Source organism: Chrysoperla carnea, chromosome 1 (genome assembly GCF_905475395.1).
Source record: "Chrysoperla carnea chromosome 1, inChrCarn1.1, whole genome shotgun sequence".
In the NCBI taxonomy this organism is placed as follows: Eukaryota; Metazoa; Arthropoda; class Insecta; order Neuroptera; family Chrysopidae; genus Chrysoperla; species Chrysoperla carnea.
The window spans coordinates 91353392-91369366 of record NC_058337.1 but is presented as its reverse complement, the minus strand read 5'-3'; positions in this window follow the sequence as shown (position 1 = coordinate 91369366).

The window sequence follows — 15975 nt, the reverse complement described above, 5'->3', positions numbered from 1 at the left end:
TATTTACAATATAAATTTCTCAAAAGAAATATATCTATCATTATTCAATATATTGATATATACATTTTTATTTCTTTGTTTTATTATTATTATCAATATTACCATATTATTTGGGAAACAGTGTATAGTTTTAGATATGAATGAATAAGGGTTGGGGAATCTACAGAGTGCACATATTATGTATCATTTGTTTAAAAGAGCAAAATATGATACAAAACATTTAGCTCTGTCTTTGAATGCTACTTCAGTAAAATTTCTTTAAACTATATTTTAACGGAGCCGACTAATTTACTAGTAATTTATTTAATTTACTAATACACGATAAGAAATGCGTTACGTTTATTATAATGCTGGTATGGTATAGAGACAGATACTATAGTATTTTTGTAAGCTTAAGTAATATTACAGTATTGAATAGGGCTAGATATTACAAGTATTGTAAGTATCGCCAATGAGATCTGCATACCGTATTGACTCGTCCGCCATGATACCTCACAATGTTTCTATTACCTCAATACAGTACACAGTATGACGTGCACACCGATACTGATATAGGGATATCTCTTATCGTGTGGGGACAGGTAAGTTATTCGGTCGGATATATATATGATTGAGAAACGGAATTAAAATCTCATTTCCTATCATTATAATTATTATTAGATGATTGTTGGTAATAGGCTAATAAAATCAGATTGAGATTTAACTTTAGAAAATTCCTTTAATTAGTCTTAGAAAAAAAGTCGCCTCGAAGTAGAAAAGAAACCCATAAATGCAAGTGATCCAAAAGCTGAATAAATAATCAAAAGTTCAATATAAATATTATCGAAGATAATAAATGAGAACTCTAGGATATATCGAAATAAATTTCGATTTTTGCCCCAATTTCCTAGATCAGTTTTTTTTTGTATTTTTAAAATACGTATTTTCGACTATCAAGTAGTCATCATCAGTAAGAATTAGCTAGTGAATGTTACTGATGATGAATACTTGGTCGTCGAAAATACGTATTTTAAAAATACAAAAAACTGATCTAGGAAATTGGGGCAAAAATCGAAATTTAAATCAAAAGTTCGTCTATTAGGGAATGTATTGCTTGGTAATAATAAGAAAGGTTTGAACTATACTCACACATACGTGTAAGTACCGTCGGGAGCTAAAGGAAAGTTAATTTAATTCTTTGGAAAAGCAATAGAATGAGGACTGACGTTTTTGATATACTTTCAACCTTTCGTAAAAGTACTTTCAACTTTCCGAAAGAGTACTTTTGTATCTTTCTGATATCAGTTCTAATAAAAACTAGGAATGCAATGAAAAAGTAATACTTTTATTTTTAATAATGAGTTCGATGAATACCTTTTGGAAAATACATACATTGGTGTTTCTGCTTGCTGCTATTACACGTTAACTGTCATCGAAATGCACATGGCCAATAAAATGCAAATAAAACTAATAGTTACTCAATTTTTCGTTTTTTGTAATAAAAAAAAAAAATATTACACAAAAAATGTTTTCCATTTCTGTCATAAAATGTCCTAAAGCCACCCAGTATTCGTAGAATAATGTTTTTATCATTGTTCATATTTGAAGTACGTTTGAGAAAGTGTAAATCAATTTATTTTGCATTTATTTTATTTATTTTTGGATGCTTTTCCTACATATCCTTTGATATATTATTCCTTATAATTTACAAGTAAAATAGAACACCTATAGTGCAATATCGGCCTACTAATAAACTTAACATAAATTCTTATAAGTTTTAAAGATCACAAAATTAAGCAAAGGATTGTAGAGGGTTATGAATGGCGTGATAAAAAACATACGAAATACCAATCGTCAACATTGAATGAGACCCTCTTTGATCTCCTTGACTTCGACCGAAATGAAACTGTTTTTGATCCCCTTGATTTTGACCGAAATGAAGCTATATAAACTCATGGGATAATATTGTGTACTTTTATAATTAACTTAATCAAACTAAAAAGTACCTTGATGAATTGGTCAAAAAGAATATTTCAATCGCAAAATTCGAAAGAAATCCTTCTTTCATGAAAAAGAGGTATTTTTCATAAACAAGTAACTCAACTATTTCTGATGATATTCCGAGCATTATTAGACTTTTTTCAATATCTTTAAGTTTCCTATAATGTATGTTATCAGCAAAAATTCATATTTTCAATTAATTTTTGGAAACTTGTCATTCATAAAAAAAAACGGAATTTATGTTCTACCCCACCGAACTAAAGACACCATATTAAGTAAAAGTTTCTGCATGCCTTAATTTCCTATATATCTAAGGAAATTGGATACTCAAATTTTATTAGGCTCTCTCTCATTTATTCAAATATTGTAGACAAAAAAAATTTAACAATGACTACAAATCGAATAACCTTAATAAACGTTAATAAATCGTTACAATTTACTTGAAGAGTTAAACTTTATAGACGGTTTATAAGAAAACAGATTATCTATACCACATAAAGTACTTAACATGTCAGTAAACTATAAAATAAGTGAAAACTAAGTATCTGACTGAACGTATTTTCAGTTTATTTTCCAAACATTGATTACATTAAATATTCATTGCACGTAATACTTTACGGTACTTCTATCGTCCGTCGCATCGTTAGAATGTGGATACACTTACTGGATACAATGACAATATTCTACATACAATTGGTCAGTTAACAGTTTGTTATAGCATATAGGATAGTCATTAATGTTACATTATTGTTGCCACAAGTTGTCTAGAATAAATTTCTACGAACAGATTATTATCATTGAATAATAAGGGAGTTTTCTTTATAACTTTTTCTACAACCATCTAAATAAGAAAAAAATATGTGTTTCAAAAATTCATAGGACATCTTGTGAATATTATACTTTTTGGAGTAGGTTAACATTTATTTATACATGGCAGTATAGAATTTGTACGTAGTAAATTTCTCCAAGAAATTATAATTTTTAATAGTTACGAAAATTAAATGATGACTCCCAGAAACAATCACACTTTTTTGGTAACTAAATAATTCAAAAATTTTAGATGAAAGATCATCATTATGATACTTTTATACTAAAATAGTTCTTATTGCCTACTTTTTCATAATTTTTGAAATGTTATATGTTTTTAATTAAGTAACGATAACTGCTTAGGTTCAAAGATTTTCGTGGCAGCATAATCCATCTTTCCCCAACCACGTCTTAATCTTAACCTACGTGCGAATATGCGTGAAGAGACTTACTGTTCTATAGTTACTAAATATCCATCGAGACATAGTTATTGATGTTGATGATATTATTATATATCAAGGTATACTAAGTTTAGTCCCAAGTTTGTAATGCTTAATAATAATTATGCTACGAACAAAATTCTGGCATAGATGTTCAAAAAATCACTTTAAGAATCGATTTCCGATAGTCGAACAGACACGTCAGTGAACACGAATTCTCAAAAACGAAAAAAGATATCAAGCTGGAATTTTTATAGCGTGCACAGGACGTAAAAAGTGATGGTAAGATCTAATGCAAGTTTATTTAAAAAAAAGTTTGTTTATAGAATTGAAATTAACACATTAAGTGTAGTAATATTTGATAAAATTGTAATATTTGATTTATTTTAATAATTTATATTTAATTGATTATGTTTAAAAAACCAAAATTTCTCATCGTTTTTTAATATCTTTTACGAGAAAGAGTAAAGGAAAAAATTAAAATATTGAACGGATAATTTTTAGGACTCGGTCAGCAGTCTGGGTCTGAGGCCATGGATTTCTTTACACTAAAAAAAACCATTTAACTCTATTCTATGAAGGATTCACAGTTGTTGCAACGGCAATAATTATCTTCTGAATATTCCTTTTCCTAGAACGTAAGTCTATTTTTTTTGTCATTAGTTGAATATCGTTGTCTTGCAAATTCTTTTATCATTAATTGAATATCTGTTTGTTATCAAAATATCGATTATTGTATTAAAATAAAAAACTGTATAAAAATCCATGTAATAAATCAAATTCCTAAGAAAAATTCATATTCTAAAAAATAAAATAGATAAAAAACTTTCTCATTATTGATGGAAAATTTCGTGAAGAAAATGACTAAACGAATAAAAAAAAAACAACACTCCACAAACTACACACAGATTGAAAATATTTGTGAAAACATCTTAAGTAATCAATTTCCACAGTTGAACGAATAATCGAATATTGATTATAATAACAAAACCAAACTGAACACAAAAAATATTATTTTTATAAAAATATTTGAAATAGCAAACGTATATTCATATATTAATGAATTGAAAAAAGATAGAGACAAGCATTATTTATACCAACAAATATTATCATTAATTTTTATATTCTATTATTATTGGCCTACAAAAAAACAATATTCATATTGCATGTGATGGTCTTTGTATCTGTGTATGTATCTAATCTTTTATTTATGGCGTAGAAATGTAATTGGGACCTTTTGTAAAATGTCTAAGTTAGGGCAAATTTTCATTAATTCACGACAAACAAAAGATTCGAATAATCAGTATTTTTGCTTCAACAATTTAAAATATTTGATGTACTTTATTCGAGATGTCTTTAACAAACTTTCCAAACACAAATTTTCCTTAAAAGATTTGTACCCCTCTAAACCCCTCAAGCCAAGCTTATACGCTTATCGTCTAATTGAATTCTAACCTATCGTATACATCAATATACCAATTTACAATTAATCACGCGATGTACCGTTTCTAAAAATACCGTTGCGTGCGTAGTCATGGTAGGGACAATAAAATCGATGCCAGCGCTTCCAATGAAAAATTTTAGCGATAAAAGAGGCTGTTATGATTAATTTGCAGTTCTTTACATGTTAATGTTATAGAAAATGTCAAATTAAAATGATTGAAAAACACTAATTAATTAAACTTAATGCATTAAAAATTGTGAAAATAAGAAATCAAATTAAGAAAATAAGAAAAGTTCGATGGTGTGTAGCAATTTTTAGTTATGGTTGTGAAATAGCAATACAAAACAATTAAAAAAAACCGTGGATAAAGTCTGGTGCGACCCTTGCGGCCCACAAGAAAAACTTCCCAGCATAATAAAAGCATAATAAATTATAACAAATGTAATAAAAGTTAAAACTCGACCGACTCGAAACGACTCAACCTAATGTTATGAATTCTTTTCCATTCATATTGCCGTTAATACGATTCAATCAGTACCTCAAGGAAGTCGATATAATTATTTGTTCGCGCGATATCGGCCAGGAAAGAATTTAAGAATTTCTCGCACGATTCGAAACGTAAAGATATGTTGAAAATTTTGATTTCAAAAATAGGATCCATTACAATAACCTGTATTGGGAAGTTAATAACTATAAAAAAAATCGTACACAATAACCTAAATCTGCGATTGCAAAGTGTCAACAATATATCAAAAACGAAGGAATTTTTTATGTTTCGAATGCAGCAACGTTAAATTTGATTTTATTCAAATATTGCGATAGCTATGCCCACCAATACTCAGAGGGAGTTTCTGGAACTTGGCTAACTTTTGACAAAACATAACTGCTGGAACTTGTTGGTGCTTTCAAATTTATTTGCTAGCTGAACAGAACAGTTGACCAAATTTGTAGCTGCCCCTTAGCACTTCATAAATAAAAACAATGTCTGATTTAATGAATAATAAATATTATAGAATAGAGTTTCTAGAAAATTTCAACATAGCAAAATTTATTTAGATTTTCACATGATGGCTTATGTAAAAACTAAACAACTAGATCAGCATTACAAATAATAACGGATTTTCCCCGATGCCTACGGTACAAAACACTGTATCTTAAATTGTTCTTTACTTACATAGAATACAAAAAGAGATGAAAATATATTGAAAACTCTTAAGTAGAAAACGATAGGAGAAATATATATCTGGAATAGTGGTGTGTATTGTATAGTTAATTAAATAAGAAGAATATTGAAAATCGACGAAAAACAGGAGAAAAACTTATTTTGTAAAAATGAGAGGAGCACGGACAGTTTTATTAATAAAAGATAGCTTGAATATGTATTATTAAAAATAAATAAAGATAATAATATGTGTTCAGATTGGTTTGAGTTAAATATGCCATATAGTGGTTTATTTAAAAAAAAATTTTACCGAGTGGTTGCGATTTAAAGTAAAAAATAACTTTAAATAATAATTTTTATTTTTTGTTTAAAGTATAAGGTACATTATACCTTAGTTGTATTCAATCTGCAAAAAGAAATCTAAAGCGCATCTGTTTTGGCATGATTAAATATCTAGCGTAAAAGCATAGGATATATATATATATATCTATATGTCTTATATCGATATGTCTTATATATATATATATATATATATATACAGGTCAAACAAATCACATCCGACGGACGTAGGTTGTATATACACAAGGCTTACAAAAATAAATGATTTTACAAATTTCTAGATAAATTAATTTCTCTTTTTACAAAAGGGTCCAAATTTTAATACGAAAAGGCAATGCACTTGACAGGGGCCTGGCTGACATCAATTGACAGAATACAATTTATAATTTTAGTCGCTATTGATAATTGTCTTTTAGCGGATCGTGTGTTGTGTGCACGCATATTTCACAAAAGAATGGTTCAGCTAACAACTTTTTTTGTTTTAAGATGAAATAAGATTTACGTCGAAGACCGGATGATAAATTAAGGCTCAAATATGATTGAATATTCAGAATAATTCAGACTAAGATATTTAAATCTTAACTAATCATTTGGTATTATTTGCAAAAGGGAAATAATCTCCATTTTTCTCCATTTGAAAAAGGCAAATCATTTTGACATTGAAACAATAAGAGCTGCATTATCGATACTTATCAGTCTCGCGCATCACAGATACATTGTCACAGGGCGGGGGGCAAGCAAATGTGAGATTTCTTCGAAAGAAATTTAATTTCTGAGGTAACTCTTTACGTTACTTTATAATTAAATGACTTGTTTCTTTTTTTTAATTGTCATAAATTATAACCGTTCTTTTTGTCTCGGTGAAAAAATGTATGTTACTTGACCTTTTTATTTTTGTATCAAAGTATGCGAGGCAATTCAGAGGACGAGCTGGATACTGAAGATAGCCAAATTGTTCTGGTTTTGTATCCAATTATTCCATCTGGCAGTCCTGAATTATTTATTTTGCATAGCCTTCATTACCGGACTAATAAAAGACTTGTTTAAATAAATAGTTTGGTCCAATAAATCCAGGAAAGAAGTTTTCTGTTAAGTGCAAACAAAAGCTTGAACTAGGTTTTGTTACTTAAATTAGTTTTATAAATCCGTCTATAAAATAAGCATTTTTTTATGAACCAAATTGTAATTTTATACATTTATTTATGAAATAAGTATATGCTATTATAATTTATTACTCTCACTTATCGACGAGGCGGTTTTTCTTCTAGAAAAAAAAAGTAATAGAAGCTGTATAGTTGTGAATCGTATAGTATCTATATACTTGATATGTTTTTCAACTCAAGAGATCTTCATTCCAATCGACCTTACTACCCTATGTGGTCGTCGACTAAAATCTAGCTACTTCGACACATTACTACCATACTGTTTCCCCCACACCTTTGTCATTTTAGTCAGTAATCAGTGAATGCTAAAAAAAGATAACACAAATCCGATTTTGTAGTTTTACGTACATATTCTGTTTCATGATATTATTAGCTGTGATACCGGTTTAAAAAGCACATTTTATCGAACGAAGGCAGAGTTCCAATTCTACCTGGAATATTCGGACTATTTTTTTTGTAAATCCAAAATCCACCAGTTCCATTTTAAGATAAAATTGACCCCCTATTTTACCATGAATACGTCGTAGAAAAACGGGGGTGTGAAAATTTATGAACAACCGGCTAATTTTTACACAATTGTTTAATAAATATTACTATATGTACATACTGGCCTACATATGTCATGAGCCTTTTTCTCAAATCTACTCCTTATACATCTCACTTTAACAACTATATGTTTTATTATGCTAAAGCCCTAATTTGAAAAGTCTTCGTATATAAAAATGTTGTAGGTTACACTGAAATGAAGCCACTGACAAAGTTTTGTGTGTTTGTCACGAAATCATACCCCTCTTCTGTACTGTAGACTATCAATACTATACTTTTATTTCGACTGAAAATGAGCCGATATGTGTTTTCTCCCTTTTTGATTTTCTATTCCGTTTTCGAATTATGAGGATGGAAATTTATGACGGAAAAAAATCACTCTGTAAATAGCACTAATAGATTGTTATTATGATTAGTTTATTTAAATCCCAATGGTTGTTACGTAAAATGACAGTCCTTGTAGACACGCAAATTATGGTTATACTTTTACACCGATTCGGTTTTCTTTCGAGCAAATGTTAAAAAGCTTTTCAAGTAAAATAATATCAAATGTATTTTTTGATTGTCAAAGTCAGAAGTTATTTGATATTATTATTATTATTAAAAATTAATTATTTTTTTAATAAAAAGCTTTTTTATTTTATATATCAAGCCAAATAAGGAATTTTCCGACACCAGGCGAATTTTCACGTTTACATTAAAAAATGATTTTCGGAGAGTTTTCATTCATTGGTCAGTTATTCCACGTGTAACATTTCTGACCATGGGTTGCTCATATCGATCTTCATTAAAGTATGGACTTTCCGTTGCTAGATTTTGTACCAATATTAGGTCCGTTTTCAATTAATATTTTATAATTTCAAAGCATAGCTTTCGTTAAATTGAAACCTGGTGTAGATTTTCATAAAAATATATTATACACATAAAAAATAAGTATATAATATAATGAATATTTTCCATATTTCTAGTCCATTCTTTGGGTTGGCTCACAAGAAGCTTCTTCTTGAACTATATAGGTATACATGCTTATGTTACCATATATACGTCTTATGTGTTATGGCATCTTTCATACACAAGATGGCACATTCTTATAAATGACTATGTATAAAAATATATACTCGCAAGCTGGTGTGGTATAGTGAATTGAAGGAAAAGAAATTGCCACAATAATCTTGTACGATCCGTATGCCACCTATAGTATATATTTTAGACTTATGTATTATGTCGTAATATTTTATTACCATAGTCGTGAAGCTGCTGAAGAAAACAAAAAGGTCGTTAGTAGAGATTTGGCACAAGAAGGTATATGCTTGTTATGAAGAACATATCTTTCTTGAATAGTTATCATCATTATCATCGTTTGGAGAGGTGATTATGGTGTGTGGGGGTGGAAATTATTTTTTGGTTACAATTTTGTCAATAATAATATTGGATAATAAAGAGAATTTGCAAACTTTTAAAGATGAAATGCAGACGAGTACATTGGATTTTTCAATAAATATAGTCTCTTTAATGCAATGTCAATTACTGTAAAATGCAAGTAAAATTTGATCCAATAATTACCCGCCTGATTCACCATACTTGTTGTTTTACTATTTTGTTATAAATGATGAATTGATATCTTCTTTGAGATCCCAAATGAGTGACTTTTTCAAAAATAACTAGCCTAAATAGCCAAATGTGTCCTCAGGTTGGTAGGTCTGGCAATACCAGGCATATACTAGAATACTACTGGTAATACCAGACATATAGAAACACTAGTCTAAAAGAATTTGCCTTCCAGGTTCACGTCGCTCAACCTGTTCCATTAACAGTTATTTTTGCATGCCGTTCTCCAAATACTAACCCTTACTACTTCTCAGTAAATATCACTACTCTATACACATTATCGTTTTATCGTTTAGTTTTATAATAGATTATAATAATATTAGAAATAAAATTAAAGAATAATTATTTTTCGCGGGAAAACATAGCCCAATTTTATGCGTCCAGCACGAAACTGCTCGTCAATATGCTAGTATATTGTGCGATATGGTGTAATATATTTTTTGAAAAATATTTTGTTTTAAAACGACTGACAAAAGCCGTCGGAATTTCGACAATCCATGATATAAGGATTATTATTCTTCAATATTTTAAAATTCCACTTAGGCTTGTTTTTAGTATTGAGATATTCTACTACTTTCAGATTTATCAAAAAACTTTTTAGTTATATTATTTTATGTTTATTATTTTATTATATTCAATGACTTTTCTCGATTTTTTTATTGTGGAAGATTTTATTGAGGGTGAGAGAAAAACATAGAAAAAATAAGCAGTTCATTTGCTCAATTTTATGATGATTTATTCTGGTTTTTGTGTCATTTGATTATTGGAAAAAATTTGTTCTTCAAATTTTTCATGAGAGTTTCATTATTAACTTATTGATTAGTTTTTTATCAATTCGCCGTAGACCAAAACAATTCAAAGTACTTGAAGACAGCTTGAGAACATTGTATGTTGTTGCTTATTTATTATTTATAATAGTTATTTATACCTATTGTATTATATATTATATAAAAAAATTTAGCTGGCATATGTCTATGTTTTCAAGACTATAAAAGTAGTCGATGAATTATTTTAAATTTTGACAGACCATTGAATTTATACTCAATAGTGTTGATGCATAATTTGCTTCCAAAAATACACAAGAGAACGGATACCAGAAAGTCAGGCTTCGTTCAAAGCTTAAAATTGGTAATAACGAGGTAGATGTTAATGCGTTAACTTTTTCCCTAGAATTTTATCATCTGTAGCTCTAGCACGAATACCAAAATTATTGTAAAAATCATGTCATGGAAAGTTTGATTTCATTATTTGAAAAAGCAGAATTAAAGCAATGCTATATCAGAAGAAATAAAGAGGGGGAAAAATAAATTTTTCAAATATCGGGACATACAGATAATCTATTAATCCAGTGTAAAATATTTGGACCAATTTTGAGCAAAAAATTTAAATTAATTTGGTTGATTCTAATTTGGAATTGTGCTCTCATTATATTTTGGATTGTGCTCTCATTATATTTCAAATTTTTGACATTTTCCACTTTAAAAATGTATATCTACAACATATAATTTTTCTATTCTGTCATTCCATAGTAAAATAAACAATGTAAAGAGTTTGATAAAATTGATTGTTCCCAAAGTTATGATTATTTTAAATGTAATTATTCATTTAATAGTTAAATATTCATCACGCGTAATAAATAAATATACTTGAATATAATACATAATATAATAATATTAATAATAATAATAATAACAAGCTCCACCACCATCAAACACCACCACCAAGAACCAAACCAATTCTCTCAACTCAAGTAAGTATATGTTACTCATTACAAATATAACTGTTTATACAAGTAAAGCGATCATTTTCATTCGTTTATATGATATTATTTCTATACGAATAGAAGGGTTAAAGTAACAACACGTTTTATATACATGTCACCCACCCACAAGAGATGTCGGTGTTATATACATACAGTTTAAGTTGGATATGAAGGTTAAGAATAGGGTATGTATGAAAGACGAGGTAGGTATATATTATTCAATGTTTAGAGTTGGAGCAAACTGGGAGGTAATTTGGTTTCATTTGGTATATGCAAGTTTGATCCGTAAAGAAAATGACGACGATTTTCCCGTTGGAAGAATGGATAAAATATTTATGTTGACATGCAAATAATTCGTAGTTCAATACAGGAATAATCCATGTAAATATAAGGAAAATTACTACTTTTTTTTTACTATGTGCATAGATAAAATTGATATGTTACAAGTAAAAACAAATCATTGACTGCATTAAGTGTTGAAATATCATGTATAGAAGACAGATTTGATTACGCAATCGTATGTTTGTTTTTCTACGTCATGTAAGTAAAGAAAGATAGCCACTATTACAAAGCCACACATACATACATGTCACACACACATGTCAGATATTTTCATATGATAAATTCATATTATAGTATGTTTATTTTTTTATAAGGAACATTTTTTACACTTAAACTTTTGTTCTATTTCTAATGGTTTACAAGATGGATGTGACGGACCCAAGTCCAAAATGACCCATGTTCTTCATTTAAGAATTCAACTTCACTTTTTTTGGCCTAAGTACGCTATAAAAGTTTCAGCTTGATATATCCTTTGGGTTTTGGGTTATTTTCGTTTTGGGCGGACAGACAACCGAAAATGGAATAATTAGGTGATTTCATGAAAACCTATCCCAAAAATTTGTTCATATCATCAATATTTTTAAGCAATAGAAACTTGGGTCTAAACTTAGTATATGTTGACCTATTTTGAATTTTGAATGAAATCGTGAAGATACTTTATATGTTATTAAACAACAGGTATGGACACAAATACCTGTATATTGTCTTTCAGCCATTGTTGCAACGCGGATCCTGCTAGATATGTATTAAATTTCTTCAAATTTCTTTCCCAAATAGACCTTCGATTCTTTTGATTCTTTTTACGCAAATCTAAATCTTCAATCAAGTACACTTTGTCTAATTTGTCTATTTACTATTTCGCTATTGTCTAAGAGACAAATTTCTTCAACGTTTGGGTGCCTTACCTAAGATGTACCTCAGTTTAAAAAAATCTAGGGATTGTAACAGATAGAGTAGATACAGAGTAAAAATCCGCATTGTTCACATGTTCTGATATAATTGGGCACGTTTCAAATGACTTACACTGTAGTTTCTAGTAATATTTGTGATATAAGATACACTGTACTACTAACTGAATACTTCGTTGTAGTATATGTTCTAACATACAATCATTGTAGCGGATGCAAATTAACTAAATGAGCTTGAAACACAGATTGCGTCCCCCTTATACACAAATTTAAATGTTTTATATTTTGTGTATTTGATTTTATTTAATTAGACATTTTACGTCATATATACACATTCTTTCTGTTTATAAAAAACAACGATTTTAAGCAATACGATTTCATTGGTTCACACAAGAGTCGCTAGCACCAGTGATGAAAACAGCTTTTTCTAAGCTTTATATGAGTGGATTTTAACTCCGCTAGACATGGACCACCGTACCTGATATAACAGTTTTAATCACTTTCAATCGGGTTTTTTTTTCTTCAATAAATATAATGGAATATTTTGTTGGTGCTCTTTCAGAAATTTGAAGTTTAAAAACATGATGCACAAGAATATTGTGGCTTCAAATTTATTATTTTGTTATATTTGCTGGTGCAAATATAACAAAATAATGAATTTGAAGCCACAATATTCTTGTGCATCATGTTTTTAAACTTCAAATTTCTAGCATTTTCAGTATTTGTATATGGAGCGGCTGCAGTATATGTCCTGCTCAACAAGATATCGTTTCAAACTTGCTGTTCCTAAGCACAAAGATAAACGAAACAGTCACAAAAAGAATTGTGATCTCAGGAAATATATGCAATAAACGGCCGTCAGGCGTAAATAGAATTTTTTGACTGGAAATTCTTGGAGTTGGCTACATATGTTTTTTGGCGGGTGACCTCACCCCTTTTTTCGGACTAGGGAATTGTCCAAAATTTAAAGCTGTAGCCTTTTTAGGTAAGTTTTTGAACAAAATGTTGTGGTAGCAGTGAGTATCAAAAATACTGTGAAAAATACCTATAATCAAAATAAACTGTACAATTAAGTATAATAAAGTTATTTTGTAAATGGTTTAAATATCACAAATCCACTTGGTTGGTGTAAATATTTTACTCTTTCAAATACCTCAAACCACAAATAATATTATAAATGGAGCCAGGCCGCGTGTTCTGTGTTCATACATTTTGTTAAAAAGTACTTATAAATTCTATTCCTGTATGTCTTAAGGTATTTGTAATATAATTGGCGAGATGAAGACAAAGAGATAGTTTTTTTGATAATCTTAAGTCTGTCATATTTCTTACACGATGGTTCACCAAAACTGTTAAATTATAGAACCTACATATACATCACGTAATATTCGTATCAAAAGTGTTAGTATGCTCAAAGTTTTCGGATTTTTGTCCAAAAAGCCTTCTTATACCCTCAAAACAATCTTATTATTTAATTCTGTTATTCGCATCGTGCATGAGTTTTATTGGAGGCGTTTCCATGCTAGCGCTACATTTTTCAAATATAAAAAGAAAAAAAGATATTTTTGAGACCGTTTTCCCCATTTTCAAAGCAGTTCTAACACTTTTGGAGAGTTTAGGTTTTTAAGTGTTTATTCTTCAGCATAAAAAAAAAACAATTCCAGAATAAAGAAACATGCAATGGTTACAGTTCACTTTAAGGAGTAGAATCTTAGAATGTTTTTGATTAAAATGTTGAAAACTCTATACAATTCTCTTATAGGGTCCCACTGCCGTGAGGTCTGCAACAACTTTAACTGATTTTTTTATTGGTTCGGAATGAAAGAAATTTCTTTTCTCACTTAAATTTCGCTAACTTATTCTTGGTAATCCATGTAAATCTATCAATGGTACTTTCTATTATGTTAAAAAAGCTGCTTTTGCGTATTTGATACTTAATTTATTTAAATTAAACGTTAGATTTAAAATTGAAATATAGTATAAAAATTAACTTATTAGTATTATAATGATTAACGTTCAGTATATTTTATAAGACAATATGCAATTGCAAGCTTATAAATAATAGACAGTCAAAAGAGTATAATTGTTTACCTTTTTCGGAAAACTGAGAGTACTCCAAGACAAAACAATATTTACAACTAGTCTTCAGCCTACCCAAATTCTGTTAAAATATCCTTATTTCAATTCAAAAGCTGTCCAGTAAACATTAATTATAATGAGAAATTATAGAATGATTCAATGTACTACTACATTTAACTCTACATCTTACGCTTCCATGCTCTTTATAGTAACAAAGTACTATAAATAAAAGCTTTAAAATATTTTAATCCTGAAAATACAGAGTATGAAATTTTCTATGGAATATTTGTTGAGCCAATGGGTAGAAGTCGACAGGAATATAAAATATACTTAAATTAGAAAGAAAGAACAAATAAGATAAAGTGTTATCTATACTTTAAAGATATGTACAAAATAAGAATATTATTTTAATTGTAATAATTTATTCTATTAAACGTGCTGTTATTAAAATGAATCTATTTATCTAAATACCTGACTGAATTGTTCTTGTGTTTTGAATATTATTTATTTTAAATTTATTTCATTTTTAACCCTTGAAGCATGGGATTTTTTTTGGGTGAACATCGTTGAATATGATTTGCGTATTTTGACAGATGCTTTGTAGGCAAAACATATACATACTGCATTTTCTGCCCTAAACGATTATTTTTTTTAATTTGTACAGTTAACAGTACAGTTCATTCTCACTTTTGTTACGCTTTTACAAGCTTGGTGTTTATCTGTGTAAAGTAATCCTTGAATTTTTCACCCACTTCAAACCGTCGAATTGAATTGAAACTTCTCAAGGATTAAGAATAATTAAATTAGTTTATCCGATTATCTTCCTGATCAAGATCTTCAGGATTAACGATTAACTAAAAAACCTTTGATGGTGGAAGTGCAGAGCGAAAAAGTAGAAAATAATCAGTTACAAAAAAAGGAATAAAAAAGCGCGTTTTTTAAACTAGTATTTTTTCATTTTTTTCGTGTGAAATTTATTCGACCTTAAATGTTATTTAATATTTTTAGCAGGTCCATCTAGGTCTGTAGTATTGCTTAACTTATAACAAATATTTGTAAGTGAAATTTTTTTAAAATGTAGTTATATCTTAAATTCAACGAAAATAATGTATTTTTACTCATATTACAAAATTGGGGCTTAATGTGAAATGTAAGTGATATAAACCATATTTTACACCAGGACCGAAGAGATTGATGTCAAAAAATCAGAGAAATTGGAATGCACCCATAAAGATGTTCAGAAATCAAAAAAGAACGTCACTGTTATATTCCCAGACATATTAGGTACAACATTGATAGCTTGCCAAAATATTCCTTTGTTTAGATGTTGTTAAAACATTTATGAGCTTTTTGATTTATAGTTTATATTGCAAAATTCAATTCGGTAATAAGAAA